General features: G+C 40.3%; 1 protein-coding gene across 5 annotated transcripts in view; it reads left to right on the top strand.

The window, feature by feature from the left end:
• Nucleotides 1-16,908, top strand: part of FARS2 (phenylalanyl-tRNA synthetase 2, mitochondrial) — a 260,985-nt gene that overhangs the window by 207,596 nt on the left and 36,481 nt on the right. The window contains exon 8 of one of the 5 annotated variants that reach the window (XR_003261437.2): nucleotides 13,052-13,225. The exons of the other annotated variants lie outside the window; for them this stretch is intronic. The gene's annotated coding sequence lies outside the window, so the exon portion shown is untranslated. The remainder of the gene's footprint in view (nucleotides 1-13,051; nucleotides 13,226-16,908) is intronic. 5 annotated transcript variants of the gene reach the window in all.

Raw genomic sequence — 16,908 nt, 5'->3', positions numbered from 1 at the left:
TTGCTCACTGTTAGAGCTGTGTTGTGTGAAGAAGTGTGTTCCTGATTGCTGTTCCCTTGTGACCCAATTTATGGCCAATCTCTTCAGTTTTGGCTGCTGGATCCATGCTGCTTCTAGAATGGAGCAAGGACTAAGTTGGCAATGTGTGCGTGACAGAGCTCTTGTGGTTGTACAAGACAGGCGACCTGACGAGGATGAATGAGGACAAAGTGTACTAGAAGGTCCACTGAGGTTACAAAATAAGGAACATGATGTTTGTTCCTAGTTGACTGTGTTGCAGTAGCACTCAACAGAGTGTAAACAAGCCATTGCTGGCACGCTGAGGTGCCATGTCAGGCTAATGGCAGGGCATCTCTCCCAGCAGATATGGGGGAGAGGATCTTCTTTCCTACCATCTTCATCCTTCATAAGAGTACCAGCCTAAGTTTGTAGAAGACTAGTCCCTGCAACTGTAATTTCAAGGACATTTCATTGAAGATAGCGGAATTATAGCCCAGAATGCAAAAGTCTTAGCCTGATGGCTCTGGGAGGAATGTAAGAATGTAACAGAGTCTCACAAAACTTCTGCAGGGGAATTTGTATGTTGCTTGCTCACCGTACGTAGTGTTCGGAATAGTATATTGCAGAATGGTTGGACCGCTATGCAGCTGGGTATACCTTTTATTCATAATGCCTTAGTTATGTATTAGGTAAAAGAGGCACCCTTTTTTTCTAGAAGGGAAACTAGGCAACCTAGTATGATGTGGTTTAGGATTAGAACTGAAAGTTCAAGGAGGGCACTGAGGTGTGTTTAAGCAGAGGTAGATTGCACGTGACCGTGTAGTGATAGGTCTGTCCTAATCTCAGGAGACATTATATACTGGAACATTTCAGATTAATGTCTCTGTGTTCAGGCCCCTCTTTCCAGACAGAATTGGCCTAGACTATCTGCTGCTTCTTATCAACCCACGACCTTATATAATGCCAGGTTTCTAAATACCAGATCAGCCTGTCTTTACAGTGCTCCAGTTGTTTGAGGTGCTTGAACAGGCATTCCCTCAACATTTTTTGGCCTCCTTATATCTGTTTTTTTTTCAGGGTTTTTGATTAAATAGGAGTCAGGGGGAGCAGCCCCATCGTCTGATCATTGTCACAGGGAGCCACGCCAATCAGTTGGTAAACTGGCCCAGAATCTTTCATTTTGAGATTAGCAGTTCAGCTCCAATGATGGCCAAGACAGCTGTTGAGATGAGAAGCTGCTATTTACCTTATCAGTTAGAAAGCAGTGAAATTTTGAAAGGATTTACCTGTTTTGAACCTGTGCCGTTAAAAAATCAGTGCTCAAAATGGAAAGTTCTGTTCCTTCATATTGAGAACTTTGGAATGTAAAAATGTGATGATCAGGTGTGACAGTTTAGTAGCAGCTGAAGGTCAGACACCAGTGCCTTAACTCTCCTCTGTGAATGACTACACTAGGCCACTGGTGGACAAAGAATTATTCAGCATGAGTAAGAACATCAGAACCCATCTCTAAAAGGGCCTGGTTTGAGAGTAGGCTCAAGTAGTTCAGAAATACTAGTGGAAAAAAATAATTAGGGAAAGGCTGCAGTGATTCAAGGGTCTGGTTTGTGCCTGAAATACAAGTTTCCAAGGAAAAGAAACTTCCAGATACACAAACTTGATCTGAAAGATTATGTAGTATAAAGAAAATCGCAGTTGTCCAATTAAAGCGAGCCAGGGAAAGAGAGACTGTTGAAATGACATTGTAAGGTTCTCTCTCAGTGACTTGCATATCAAATTTGCTCAGTTTACACTTCAAAAGAAGAGACAATTTCCAACTCCCAGTGATGCACGGTCAACCTGTGATCTAAAACCAACATATGCGCTTTCTACCGCTTTTTGAGCATCACTAGCAGCAAATATTTTGCACTCAGAACTTAGCAAGCAATTTTTTGACTGATGCATAAAAGCAGGTGAAAATCCACTGATAATGATCTATGGCTGATTTAACTCAGCAATGCTAGTGGAAGTAAAACCTAGCATTCTTGACCTAGTAAATAGATAAGATCAACAGTTTTACATTACGTACGCTGTTTAGTATTGGGCAAGGCTTTCTCTGGCTATAAAGAAATACACAAGAGAGACTGGAAGCTCAAAATGGTCAATATTTTAAGTGTGTCATTAAGGATGTATATGATGTCAATATTTGATGTCAATATCAAATGTGTTAGGGCATTGTCAACTCTTGGGAGACTGATCCATTGGGTTATCCCCATGCAACTTCTCTGATAGTGCAAAGCCTCTGTCCTCGTGCCTGGGACACATTCCTCTTCCTGTGGCCTATTTTAATAGGGTGAATAAGGGGAAAAGAGCATAGCTTATACCTAGCCCTCGTGATTCCTGACTGCTGGTGCAAGTTAGAGCAGCATCCGCGGTGCTCCAACATATGCTGGGAGACTGGATCCAGGCACAGACAGGCCATGACTGGATGGGTGCCCAGGTGGCTATATGCCCGCATTGCTCCCTCATCCACCAACTGAGTGACTCTGAGCCACTTTGCAGTAGTTACAAAGGGGACCTATATTTGTGGTACTGGAGTTGAGGTGATTATGTTGATATTTCTGTAAAACTGAGTGTGCACAGACCTCAGCTGGATACTGATGTAATTGACAAGTGTTATGGCTTCTCTCCAAGCAGCTAGAGCCCCAGATACTTTACCTCTTGTAATCGGTGCATGGGAAGTACAGCAGAGGACTGCAAAAATCCGGCAAAGAGAAGTCTGCAGTTCCTAGCGGAGGCAGAGACTTCTGCACGCTTGTACCTGTGTGCGCTAATTGGCAGCTTGTACCTGCACAGGCGAGTGAAGTGATTCATGTTTAAACTTCCTGATACCAGCCACAGTTTTGTGAAAAGCAATGCCTTTGTTACGAGCGGAGGTAAATTTTGAATAGAATATGGCTGTGAAGTCCAATGTATTACTCCAGAGTTCAGGGAGAAGAGGGCATGGTACTTCCAAATCAGACAGCTAATGCAACTCAAATAAAGAGAACCTCACAAAATGTGTGTCTTTATTTTAGGCACAGGTATGAAAAAGTATTACTGAAGAGCAGGGTGGTGATCGGAAATGGACTAGATCAATTAAATAGGATAATAAGAAGTTGCCCTTTTTTATTTCGCTGTAGGGAAAAAGTTAACATTAAAGAGGTGTGTAATTGGGTCTAGCCCTAGGAACAAGCAGCTGCCTGGATGCTGGGGTGTTTTTGTGTTTAAGAAAACAACTCTTTTTGGTTGCTGGAAATGATGTTTCTGTAAATAAGATTGTCTAGTGCTGGCATTGAAGAGTCACAGATACATCCTAGAGCACTATTCTTCTTCTTTCTCTCTTTACTGGTCTTGAAGCCAGATTCCGCTCTTGCAGAAAGTCTGGCACCTCCATAAAGATGTGCTATAGGACAGCTGTAACAAAAGAATAATAAAAGTTATTTTTTATTTTCACTTGCTGATATTTGAAAATCAAGTAAGCACAAGCTGATGTTAGCACTTCAGTGTTCCCAAGATTAGTGCAGAAATCTCCTTTTCTCTAAAACAGTCATATGAACAAATGTCAGATGTTACTTACAGCTGAGCAGATACGAAAGCACTAATGTGACGCCTGTAAACCTGCTTGCATGATGATCTAAATACTTTATTGTCTTTTAGGAAAAACCCTGCCTAGACCCAGCCCATTTTTACACTATTTTTGTAATAGCCAGATGATTTGTAGAGAAAATATCATTTGGCTTTTATGTTGTGAGCAACAGAAGAATGATTGCTTCTAAAGTGTTGCTGTTTAGTGAGATATTAATGGAGGGATAATCCATTTACATTTTTATAGCGGAAGTTTTGTAATGCTTTGGGGATTCATTTATTCTTTGCATTTGCAAAATAGCCTCTGCTGAAATAAAGCTGAAGTAATTTGCTGTGGAAGAATATAGTAGTTTGTTAAAAAACAAAACATTTTTCAGAGCTCTGTATGAAGTCCTGCTGTTAAAACAAGCAGTTGTTTTCTTAAATAAATTTTAAATAATTTTTCATGGATATCTCGTAAAGTGGGTCAGAGTTGTAAATTCCACATGCTATATATATATTCAGCACGCACTCTGTATGCATTTTAACTATGTCATTTTTGTTGATCTGCAATGGATAGTAAGATGCATAAATACAGGTGACATTTCAGTTTGTATTAATCTTCTTAACAGCAGTTGTTGGCTGGTTCTGCTCTGTCCCGTCTAAATTCTTTTCCAGGTGATCAGTGGTTTGGTCTGCTTTGCCTCTGCTTCTGTTGTAGAGTCTGCCAGTAAGAGCACCAAGATTCCCATTACTTTGTGCCAAGAAGACAGTGTAGAATGCAATTTTCATTTACAAATGGATATTGTGTTACCCTACCACCTATCTCAGCACTGCAGGAGCTAGACAGTGATTATTCTGAACCATAGACAAAGGGTTCTGCTTACACGCTTAATGCTTTCTGCTGCTCAGATTACCTTTACAAAAAAATTGGGGCAGGGAAAGGGGGGAAAAAAGAAGGGGCCTGACAGTGCACATCTGGTCAGGTGCCTTATTGTCATTCAGAGATGATGTGCACTGGGAAAAACATACGTAGTCAAAAATATGATGCGGATGACCAAGTGCTTGGATGCTTCAGTACTACTAATAAAAGAAACTGTAACAGGAAAGAGCCCTCCCTATTGAACTTACCCATTAGTAAAATGTTACTGCTTTTTGTTTCTTTCAGATCTTTGTGAGTATGGAAACATTTGAAATGATCGTAGTTTGACTCATGTGACCTGCCCTGCTCTTTGCCTTGCTGTATGATGTATTTATTTTATTGATTTTTGACCTGTGTACACTATTTGTATGTACATAGGTGTATGTGTGTAAATTGCAAGCAAAAGCAAACAAGTTATTGTCTCCCTCTTTTTTGTAGTTTTCAGCTGTGCTACTGTAGAAACGGGACAAATGGCATGATGTGCACTGGCGTTACGCATGGGGTGGTGACTGACTGTGTGTGAACACCAAGCACTGCAGCCCAAGGTGGTCTGGCTGCCTCTGTGAAGCATGGCATTTGCTATGTGATCAGTTAGTAGATAAAAGACATACTCAAATTACACTTTGTGCACTTTCCTGTAGAGCATAGGGTTCTGAAGGGGGCCTGGAGCAGCACAAGCTTCTAAAACTGTAACTGAAGAGGAAGAAGTTCTCTGCAGGTTTGCTTCTTTTTGATGTATAAACAGAGTCCATGAAGTACTGGGCATGACACCTCTCCCTAGAAAAAGGGAGTACTAACCCAGTGCAAATTTACAGATGTTTTTTCATTGGTTAATTAGATCAGAAAATCAGATTGTGTTGCCTGTTTTTCTTAAAAGCAGTTATGGGCAGTGGAAAATGAGTAGAGTTCCTGCATCCAAAATCAATCAACTGGACACTGAGAAAAGAAAAGGGATACACTGCTTGGCAACTATGAATTTTAAAGTAAATTTAGCAGAGAGAAAGATCTGTTATCCAAATTTGGATGTATTTTCTGAAAGACAATGTTTTGGTATAACCCACCACGTCAGTGGTCTCAAAGTAAGTTACCCGCTGGGTGAAATTCTGTTGTCTGTGTTATGAAGGGAGATCAGACAAGAAGCCCATGATGGTGGTTTTGGCTTTAAAGACATTTAGTACACCATTGTGAAAAAACTGTGTAGGTAGAATAGTGCTCTGAAACCCCTTAACCTAATCATAAAAGGTCTTCTAATCAGGCAGCATAACTGGAGGCATAGGCGCTGTGCTGGATGGGGCTGTACGCTATTGAACTTCTTCCCCCTCATATGACTGGAGCGTGCATACAGCTCCAGCAAGTGCTGCTTGGTTAGAGGGCTGCAGGACGAATAGAGAGAGAGGATCTTACTGGTAAATCTGTCTTATAATGCACTGGTTGTAAACTGCAAGTGTGTCAGGAAGGGAAAAGTTGCAACAGTCTGTACTACTTTTGAAACACCATGAGCAAATTTTAGCATTAAGTTCTTGAACTGCAAAATTTAGCTAAGAGAAATATGTTTTTGAAAAATGGTCTTGGAACAGCAACTGCAGGAAGCTGTGATGGCTTTCAGTGTACAAAGGAAAAGGACATGAATCAAAATTTAGATTAATCAGCTTTCAATTTTCCTTGAAGTGTCTTTAAATCATCATTTTAATATTATACTTGCAGTGAACCTGATTTACATTCACTTGCAAACTTCAAATATAAGGTCCCTGTCTAATTTCAGGGTGAAATCTAGGTGGGCATGATGTGTCCCTGAAATGTATCATTCATTTTTACATTTCATTCTTGCTCAGAAATGGAACCAAAATGTTATCCTGAATGCTCAAATAAATTTTGTGGGTTACAGAAGTTTTAGCCAATTGGACTGTGGAAAAACTATACTGAGTTAGGGATTATTCATGAGGAAGTTTGACACCTGTTAATCCTAGTATTCTGTGAGAAGACATACTAGCCATTTCACTTACTATGTGTGAGGTTTTTACGTATGTATTTTCTTAATTTGAAGTTTGAAGATAAGATTCCAGGTCAAGGTCCTTTTGCTGAAAAGTCTTTTTCAGATAGACAAATAGGATATTTAAGCAAAATTAGAGAGTGATGGTATAAAGCAAACTGAAGGCTTAGCTAAGGTTGCTCTTGCAGTTAACTCTAGAAAGTTTTAGATGAAGATTAGATGGTCTTAGCAACAGGGTTATTGTGTTTCTGAAAATGGCAATCCTGCATTGTGGAGTCTAAAGCCTTGCTCTTCTCATTCTGAAGTTCTCTGGCCATAATGTGTTCAAAGAAGACCTTCAAATGTGAACCGGTTGTATTTAAACAAGTGTATCCGGTGAAATGAGTTAACCTGAAATGACTCCAGAAGAATGATAAGAGCAATTATAACACTCTCTGTATGAAATAAACCAGAAAGAAAAAAAAAAAGAACTTCCTATAAGTAGATCAAAAGCATGTAGGACTCCTGTTTTCTAAAGATCCCAGGAACCAGCTTGTAAGTTAACTTGTTAAATACTGCTAACACTTAAAAAAAAGAGTAATTTTTTCCCCAGATGGTTGAACCTCTGACAGTGAAGATGTTTAAAAAATGTCAGTTTTGGCATCCTAACAAAGACATGCAGAGAATCTGTTAGTTAGTCTTGACAATCTTGTGATAAAATGCTTCACTTTGGACCTTGACATTAGAGACATTTGAGCCAATGTCTTCAGTCTGCTGAAGAGGATCGATTCCTGGTTTTCTGGGGCTATTATCTTACTTGCCGTGGGTTCATGTCATTTATTTCTCTGTGTTTTGCTGGTGCCTTGTGGAATATTGTTCCTTGGAAGCTTGTGATGAAAAGAAAAAGGTATCTGATGGCTGCGAAGGTGTGGGGTCCTGAAAATGGGGATTGTGGTCAATTCCTAGTCTTTAGCAGATATTTGCCACATAGCAATTGGTGATTGTGAACTCTGATGAAGCATCTAGTCTAAAAGAATATAACAACATCTATCAGTGCCTTCCTGATCCAACCTAGGCATGGTACAGGTAAGAAATTTTTCTCTTCTCATTGGTGCTGCAGATCAGATCCAGAGAGAACCAAGTAGAGAAAAAGGATGAAAAGAAACTATGCATGTTAGTGTGCTTCTTTTTTTCTTTTTCTCAAACTGCTCACCAGTAACTCAAGCACAACATTACCAAAAACTTGTTTGCTCGTTTAAACTGTCTGCCTTTCTCCTATTCTGCATTATATTTGATGACGCTCTTCTGCCTGTGTCTCACCAGCTGACATAGCGGGAACTAGTGTCAATGAGTGCAGGAAGGCCATGTGTTATGAGTGGGATTTTCTTGTCTTCCTTCACTCTACAAACCCCTGGAGGGTTATGAAATAATTTGGCCGTATTTGAAGTTATCTTCCATGCTTTGTTGCTTAGCTGTGATGTAAAACCCTTTTCTGAGAGATGGGGTGTAATAATGGACCATTTAAGAAAACCAAGGTTTACTGATGAGTATTAGAAAGGTTTACTGGTGTTAAAACTACACAGGCTTTTGGGGAATTGCAGTGCATTCAAATCAGTATTTTATTAACAAGATGCTTCATATTTTAATGGGCAGGTGTATCAGGCAGATGAGGTGCTGTTATGCTAGTTACTCAATTTTATGAAATTAAACAATAACCATTGAAGTAAGAACCTCAGGAAGACTGCCAGAGCACAAAATAAATCTGTCCTTCGGCAGATTTAATTTACTTTCATTTTCAAAACATTTTTTGTAGTTTTGTAGCATGTATTTTAGGATTTTGAGCAGGAGAAGACAGACTTTGATTTGAATCTCTATATTTCAAGGCACAGAAGGGAATGATCTGTTTTTCCCATGGGATGGTAGGCTTTATTTTCAGTCAACCCAAGCATTTGCAGTATCAGGCATTGCTGTTCCTGCACTAGAACTCTGTGTGGCTGAACCGTAGTGAAGTTAAACTGGGAAGTAAAGTCGTAAGGAACCTGGAAAGGTTAAATTGGAACGAAGAAATATTTGGTATATGACATATGGATTAAAATTTCATATGTGATGTATACATGAATCCTCTGGCCTTCATCTTTTGTTTTTTCTGCATTTACCTGCTTCTACAGACAGTATGACACCTTTTTGTGATAATGAGAAATGGAGAGTTATTCATTTAACTATAATTTCAGCCACTCTTCCATATGCACGAATCCCAGCTATTAAGTGATCTGTTTGGGCAGAGCTGGGGAAGTGAATGCACAGACCAGGTGGCAAATATAGCCCAGGAATTAGTTTTATTTCACATGGCCTGTGGGCATGTAATTATTTTTCCTGTATTACTGTTGAATAACCCAAAGCTGTGTGATTAATGTGAGTCCATCGAAGGTGTAGAAAGGCATAGTTAGTTCTCAGGAAAGAGCAAGGCCTCCCTTCTCTAAGGTGAATATAAACCATGTAGCAAGGAGGGCAGGCAGACTCTATTTGAAGATAAGCACTAAATTTCTAGGCAGGAAACTCTCCTGCTCCTCACAAAGGTTGCTTATTACTCAGGCTATTAGGCTCAGGCGCAAAAGGCTTAGTCTCACGGCACAGATGGCTTTTCATCTGCCCAGACAGCTGGCGTAATTTCACCCTTGAACCTGTTCTGCAGGAGGTCCTCAGAAAGGGTTAAGAGCAGTAAGGTTTGGCTTTGCTGTTCAACATTTGCACTCCTCCTGGCTGCTAGTTTGCTGAAGACTCAATGCAAGCGTGTGCTATTTTAATGTCATCATTTTGATGCTTTCAAAGCACAGAGCAGAATAGGAGTGCTCGTAGTCATGTTTTGGCCCTGTAAAAAGTTATATTGCTGTATGTAAATTTTATTTTAAAATGGTGTATTAAAAATGTTGAAAGAACCTTGAAGAGTGGTTTAAAAGGGATGGACTAATGCAGTGAACTGAGTATATGACTACCTGTCATTACTCATGTCTCTGGGGACAGAAACACCCGCAAACGGTAGAATATTTCTGATCATAACGGTGTTGAGGGCTGTTGCCAAGACCTGCTGAGGGACATTGTGCAGACAGACAACCCAGGTAGCTCTGCACAGAGCCAGCTCAGGTCTGCTAGGGCCTTTTAACGCAAGACACTGCCCAAGAGGGACTGAGCTGGCTTTGGAAGCAGTGAAGTTGCAGTCAGTGGCTTTGTTTCTCAGTGAATACGTCCAACCAGACCTGAGCTGCTGATAGGGGGCCGGCTCTGATGTCTCTCCATCTGTGGCATGGTTAACTTGCAGCCCCACTTCTTGGGATCCCCCGACTTCCACCATATCTGCCACCTTTGCTCTGGGACTGAGCAAACTGCTAAATGCTGTGTCAGTTATATGGCCCAGTTTAGGCATTTTTGCAGCCCTGATGAGATGATCTCATGGGTCACAATCTTGTTTAATTCACAGAAGGCCTGTACTTGTCTGTGCCTTTTGGTTCTGACTTTAGATATTTTGCAATGCTGGTTTTTACTCCCTGTGGGAAAGAGGAGTCCCTCCAGCTCTGGGCCCTCAGGCTGGGACTTGTTAAGTAGAGATGAGGAGGAGGATCCCAACTGACTGGAAGGGGGAATCCCAGCATCAAAAATCAGTTTACCGTGTGGAAAGTGGTAGGGACAATCCCCCTGATGTATAGTTAACAGAGGATCATCGGCAAAAACTGCAAGCCAGCATTTCGGATGAGTTTGAGGCAATAATGGGGGAGGCTGCATTAGAGTTAAGTCCTTCAATGCATTTGTTGCAGGATCTTTCATCCTCCGGAAAAAGAACATGAAATATAATGAGTGCTGAGTAAAGAAATCTTAGCTATGCCCAAGGCCTTTTGAGCAATATAAGCAAATTAAAAAAAAAAAAAAAAAAGCCTAAAATAGAAGAGCCAGTGGAGCTTGCGAACACTTACTTCCCAATTCTTTGGACTCATTTTTTCTTTTCCTTCCCTTGTTTTCCTTACTCCCCTGCATCAGGCAGTGCTTGATATCATCACCTTGTTGTCATATCTGCTTGGGGAAACAAATCTGTCACAGCAGTTTCCTGTCAATACCCTGTCTTGAGTTAGCAGCATGTGCCTAGCTCAGGCACTGTAAGATGATGTAGCTTTCACTGATAAAAACCCACTCTTTTCATTACCTATTGAAGAATGAACCACACGCTGGCATTACCAAGATTTGGAAACCAAGTGCACTGTCAGAGATTGAATTTGTAGCAGTTGTTTGAAGTCACAGTTTCAACATGTTTATAGAATTTATCGCTTCAAATTACTCACATCAGAATGATTTCTCATATTCTGTCATTTTCACCCCCATTTTTTATTTTTTAGGATTTATATATATATATATGTGGCATTAATATCTCCAATGTAAGGCCTTACCTGTATGTAGATAGGAGTGGCCCCACAGAGAACCGAGAGCCTCTTTACTTTTCTCTGACCTGTTGCTTCATCCTCATTAAGATTTTATATTGCTTAGTGTACTGATGCTGTCAGAGAAGGTACAAGCAGACCAGTTATATCAAAGTTGTTTACTAGATACCTATACTAGACAGTTTGCAGACTGATACTCCCATAATAGGAATTTCAGATAGAACTGAATGAAACTACTGGCACAGGTGATACAGTCTAAGAACAGATATTTAAAGGGGTAGAAATTACAAGGAGTAAGCAGATGAGTGTATTTGTCCAGTCAGTTAAGGAAGATCACTGCATAGCTGTGGTGTGAAAATGGGCAATGTAATCTTTGAAATAGCTTCATTAAGTGTTGTATCAGAGGTTAAAAATGATGGCTCCTACTTTCACAAAGACATGGAAAGCAGAGATTCAGTAAATCCCAGAGCAAATAGTGTGTGTGAGACAATGGAGGCCAAAGAGGATAACGTGCATTAGTCTACGTATGTGGCTACACATAAATCTTTCTGGTTGTTTTATGTTTGCCAAGTCTAAATGAGGCCGAGTGTGTGTGTGTGTTTGTGAGTTTAGATAATAACTGACTGAATTGAACCATTCAGCTCAGTTTTGTACCATGTGGAAAATTCTTCCTGAAATAAAATGATGACCTCCAATTAAGCTGCAAATTTAGGTTTATAAGGTCTTGTAATGCAAAAGATAAGATCAATAATAATGTTTCCATTTGTATTTTTTTAAGAGACATATCTTTTTAGGCCAATAAATAGGCTGAATAGAGAAAAAGTAAACTGAGCACATCAATAGGTCTTTTGAATCAAGAACCTGAAAGATTTGATGGACTACATTGAAACTGAAGGATGGTGATAATTATAAAGGAGATTGCATGACACGCTAAAGATCAGCAGTGGGCAGTAGAAATGTGGGAAAGTGAAGGACCTTCAGCTTCTGTCAGGCCAGACAGTTCAGGAAGCAGTCAAAATGTCATACTCAGCACAGCCAGCACCAGTTCTCCCTTACTCAGACCTACCTCCAGGACTCAAGGTAGCAGTTCTGGAACAGCTTTGTTGCGTTGAAGGATGCTGAATGACCAAACTGGCTGAATACCCTTGCTAAAGCCATAGTGCTTCGGTACCTGAATGAGCCAAAAAAATCATACTCTCACTGTCAGTCACCTCATTATTTCTTGACTATGACCAATGCTTTAAAAAGTGACTTTGTGATATTTGACATGACCCCTTCTCTCACTCTGCATTAGGGTGAGGGAATCTGAGAAGGTATGTAGGACAACAGGTGATAGTCTTCAACATAAATCAGGAATGGGATGAAGGAAAAGGTCTCTTTCAAACTATTCTGTCCCCTATAATGAACAGGCCTACTGACCTGGGTGTTCACTTCTCCCTGGTGGACAGGGAGACAATGACTGCACCGTTGCCTTTCCAAAAAGTTGCATCCTAGGATGTTTGCTTCCTTTTCAATATCTGCGTGGTTGTGCAAGCAATACCCTGAGTAGGTGCAGTCCAGGAACATCTTGGCAATGCCCTGGCTGAAGTGAGACTGTCTTCAGCATTTAGCACTATCTGTTTATGTTGTTCTTTGTGTGTATTTAACACACACAGACTTTGGGACTATGCACATGAATGCATTTGTAAGATTTATGTTATTAGTACCCATGTTTATGAGTAATTACACATAACACAACGATGTCCAAAGAACCAAGAACAGCATCCCATTATGATAGAAGTTGTCGCAAAACTTAGGTGTGTGATCCCTGCCTGAAAGCTTTCTGAAGACCCAGCACATAAGAAGACAAATACTAAAACGATTTAGAGCACTCTGAGGTAGATTGAAGCTGAGATGAAGAGAGTGCAGAGTAAGAGTCTTGTGACTTGGCCAGCAAGTTCAGGGAGAAGAACATCCAACACGAACTGCAGAGAATTTTCTGAACGGCCCAAGGGCCCTGTTTTAGCAACTTCTGCAGCTGTTTCTACTGAATCAAGTCCTGGTCTTTGTTCTGCCTTCCCTGCAGTCCATGCAGAAATATCATGTCAGTCCTAATTTTCTGTAGAATTTACTGCTTCATGGAAGTGGCCAATTTTATGCTTTCTCTTCCAGGGCAATATGCACTCTCTCAGCCACTTGTGCAGCCCTTCCCCCTGGCCTGGATTGGTATTCCTGAGCTGTCTAAAAATGGCACTTGCTTCACCAGTGGATTGGCCCAGACTTGATATTCCAGTGAATTTAGTTTTAATGTGGTGAGTGCTGCAGAGGTGACACAGCTGCAGGAAGGTGAGTCTGTTCTGACTTGTGCATCGTCAGCAGCACCATCCTCTAGTGGCAGGATTATTGGGAAGGATGTGTGAAAAGACAATGTGAATTTAAAGAGGCTCCAGGAGCAGTCTGACATTTAGTAAAATGCCTTTCCTTGAAAGCTGACAAATTAACAAATCATAGAATCAAAACTAGAATCCTGCAGTGTCACTTCAGAGTCAGCAGTAGGAGCAGAACAGCACTTTAACACTTTGCCTGAAGGGAGAGAAAAAAAAACGTTCTAAGTTGAAAGGAGAAGTGTTCATCCCATAGTTGTCTGATACTAGATTCTTGTTTACACTAAACTGTCAGTTACAATTTTCTGACTTCGGAAATGAGCCAGCTAAGTTCAGTTTTAGGCATGTACATAAAGTTGCCTGGTTTTCAAAACTGCCGAGTACCAAAAGTTGTGCTGGTCAAGTTGTGTTGAAAATATAATCTGAAAACAAAGTAGCAAGACAAGTGTTACTACTTTCATACCTTTGATTAGCAGTAGGGATGTACAAAAAGCAGAGGACAGTCCTGTTTCTCTTTCAAAGCCCACTGTCAGGTTTTTCACATAATTTTACTTGCAAAATGAGAGCCTTTGATTTTGAAGCCCTCAAGACATGAACATAAGGGCCCAGGATATCATTTGAAGCACTGGAGTTGTTCTGAGTTTTAATGTTAACTTGTCTATCTCAATGTGATACTACTGACCCGTCCCATGTTGTGAGGATTAATTACTTAGTTTGCACTGCACTTGAAAATGTGAAACAACCCATATCAGATAAGATCTGTTGTCTACATCAGAAGAATTCAAAAAAGATTAACTATGGTGGTGTCTGGAGGGTGGGTCTGTTGCTTTTCTTTTGCTCAGGTCTCCTGATAGCACCTTTCCAATCTACTACTGTGCTACACGGTAAGTGCAATTTAGGATAAAGTGAGAGTAGGCTGGTTTGAGATGTTTTCAGTTCACTCAAGCCATTTTTTCTTCTATAGCTTTAAGTGATAAATTGATTTAGAACACATTAGAAATCACTGCAGGTTGTGGATAGACATTCGAAATGCTGTTCAAGTGAGTGTGTCCTTAATGCCATAAGATCCTTAAGAAAAGTTTGTCTTAAAAGGGAAGCTTCAAACCTTTATTGTTTTTTGTGTTTCAAAACAGAAAAAATGAAAACATAGAAAAACTGAAACAGCCCTTCTCCCAACATTTTGAGGGGCAGTCACGCCTCTTCTTGGGATAGGGAAAAATCAAAGTAAGTAAACAAACATGGCCACTAAATGTTAAAAGGGACTGTAGAAGAGCAAAGGAGTGTGCTAGAGATTAATTCAATCCAAACTCTATCATGCTCTGAGAAAATGAGGAGCGCAGATTCCAAAGTCTGCAGAAAGATAAAGAATAATTGGACTGGTGTGACACCTAAAGACCAGTTCCCTTAGGAAAGCCTAGTCCTCTGAATTGCACCAATCTGTTTCTGAAATAAAAAAAAATCTAACAGACGAGCAGAATGTCTCCTTAAACCTCTTTGACAGTAACCCATGCAGCTGATTACCAGCTCTGGACTCAGAGACTGCCTCTATTTCTTTATTGAGTTGATTGATCTAAGGTCAACGGATAAGTTCGCTTCAGCAATCTGTCATGTGAGCTGTGGTCTGGTCTCCTATGTCTGAGCAGAGTGAACAGTTTCTTTCCGGACCAGAGCACTTCCAGTAAATGAGATATTTCTATGTAAGCTCTTTCCCACAGGGGTAGTTGATTCAGTCTCTTCTTTTTCCATCACTCTGCTAGTCCCAGCCCTTTATGCTGGTTCATTTTGAGCTCTGATGAAGTTGATTCTCTTTTGCAGTGAACTTTGCTTCAAGTGTGCAGTAAATGGCCCGATCTGTCCGTATTCCACTATGTCAATAATACAACTAACTTTTCAGTTCTGACCTTTTTGTATGAAAGAGATTAAAATGGAATTTCATAATATGAAGTCTATCATGATTTCACATACCACTAAGCTCCTACTATAGATTTTAACATGATCAGAAAATGATAGTGGTTGCTGTCCACCCTAGAATAATGTATATTTGCCTAGATGTATATATTAAGTATCTCATCTATTATAGCATTCAACTGGCATTACTCCAATAACATTTTATACTGCTATTCATTTAAGATCATTCCAGTCTGTTGTGGGAACCAAATGCACAGTCTTTGTCACATCGATTCTGTTTAGTGCCAATGTCATAAGTCAAATCAAGAGATAGAAGAGATCGGGTGGAAGTAAACTTAAGTTTTATAGACATATTTTATCCCTGTTATATGTGCATATACTCCATTCCTCTGCACACAAGTTCTCTCAGCTGTCCAATAAATTACTTCCTCTGCCTAAAGTAGGAATCTTTCGAATGAAAGAAGATTCTGAAACTACTTTTTTCCATTTTCTCCCTTCGGGACATAGCACCAGCCTTATGTAACTACCCTTAAAATGTTGGAAAAACAGACCATCTGGGAAATGAGTAGAGGAAAATATAGGCTAAACAAATGCTTTAGTGTTCTTGTGCTCTTAGAAGTCACCTTTACTGCACTAGCATGCAACACAGATTCTCCCTTCCTCCAGTGGAGCAATTGGAAGGCGTGTTGCTGTAATCTAATGCAGTAGATATTAGGAGGGGAAAAAGGGGCAAAAAAAATGAGGCTCACATTGTTGTTTTTTATTTGTTTTTATAAATGATGATACTCACTCCAGATTTTAAATGCTTATTTGACTTCCTGCTGCTGTTTGTTTTGTACAGTGAGCAGGCTAGCCAATTTTGTGAAGCGCACCAAGACAATATTTGCCCATGCCATGTTTGTTCACAAACTCTGTTCTTAACTGTTTTCTTTTTCCTACTTTCTGTGATACTTCTGTCACATTTTTGGACTAATATGATAATGACTGACATTTTTATATTCCAAAACCTTGTAGAGAATTTTACTTCCTGTAGAAAAAGGTGAAATTCAGAAATTTATACTTGAATGGGGGATAGTCACTCTACATCACTACTAATCTGTGTGTTTTGAATGCCTGTTAGAAAGACCCCTTTTTCCCTGTTGACTGTACAGGGAGCCAGGGGAAGATAGCTCCCTAACTTAGGCTCTAGAGATAGGTAAGCTGGGGGCATCCCACTTAAGATTCTCTTCCCCTCTGAGTCGGAAGGATTTGTCACATACTGAGCTGAGCATCTTCAGTAAGTTCTCTGCCCTTTAAAGGTCTCCTATCTAAGAATTAGCCCTGCCCTGCTGTGCTTAGATTGGGATTTTGGGAGAAAAACAGCAAAAAGGTCTGTGGTTTCCAGACCTTATAATTTTCACCCTATTTACAAATCATATTGGGTGTGTGGGGGGGAGAATTACTTGTGGGCTGAGATTCTGAAGACAAGCCACAGAAGTCAGCCATACTGCTTTGCGGTGCAGCTTGCAGCTCTCCTCCCTGATGGAAGCTCAGATTGCTCTCGCCTGCCATGAAGTAGGTATAGCCTTTCCTCGACAGCTGTTCTAGCATAATAGAAAATGCCAGTGGTAAGAACAATCCTCTTTTCCCCTTTCCACTGAAGTGATGTGACATGATATTCAGTCTAAATAAATGCCAATGGCAAAATAAATCTTTCAGGGAAATCTGCAACACCCTCATGAATCCAGAAAGTGGTAG

The sequence above is a fragment of the Dromaius novaehollandiae genome, chromosome 2, assembly GCF_036370855.1.
Source record: "Dromaius novaehollandiae isolate bDroNov1 chromosome 2, bDroNov1.hap1, whole genome shotgun sequence".
In the NCBI taxonomy this organism is placed as follows: Eukaryota; Metazoa; Chordata; class Aves; order Casuariiformes; family Dromaiidae; genus Dromaius; species Dromaius novaehollandiae.
The sequence above is the reverse complement of the archived record's forward strand: the minus strand, read 5'-3'. Positions and strand labels throughout refer to the sequence as shown.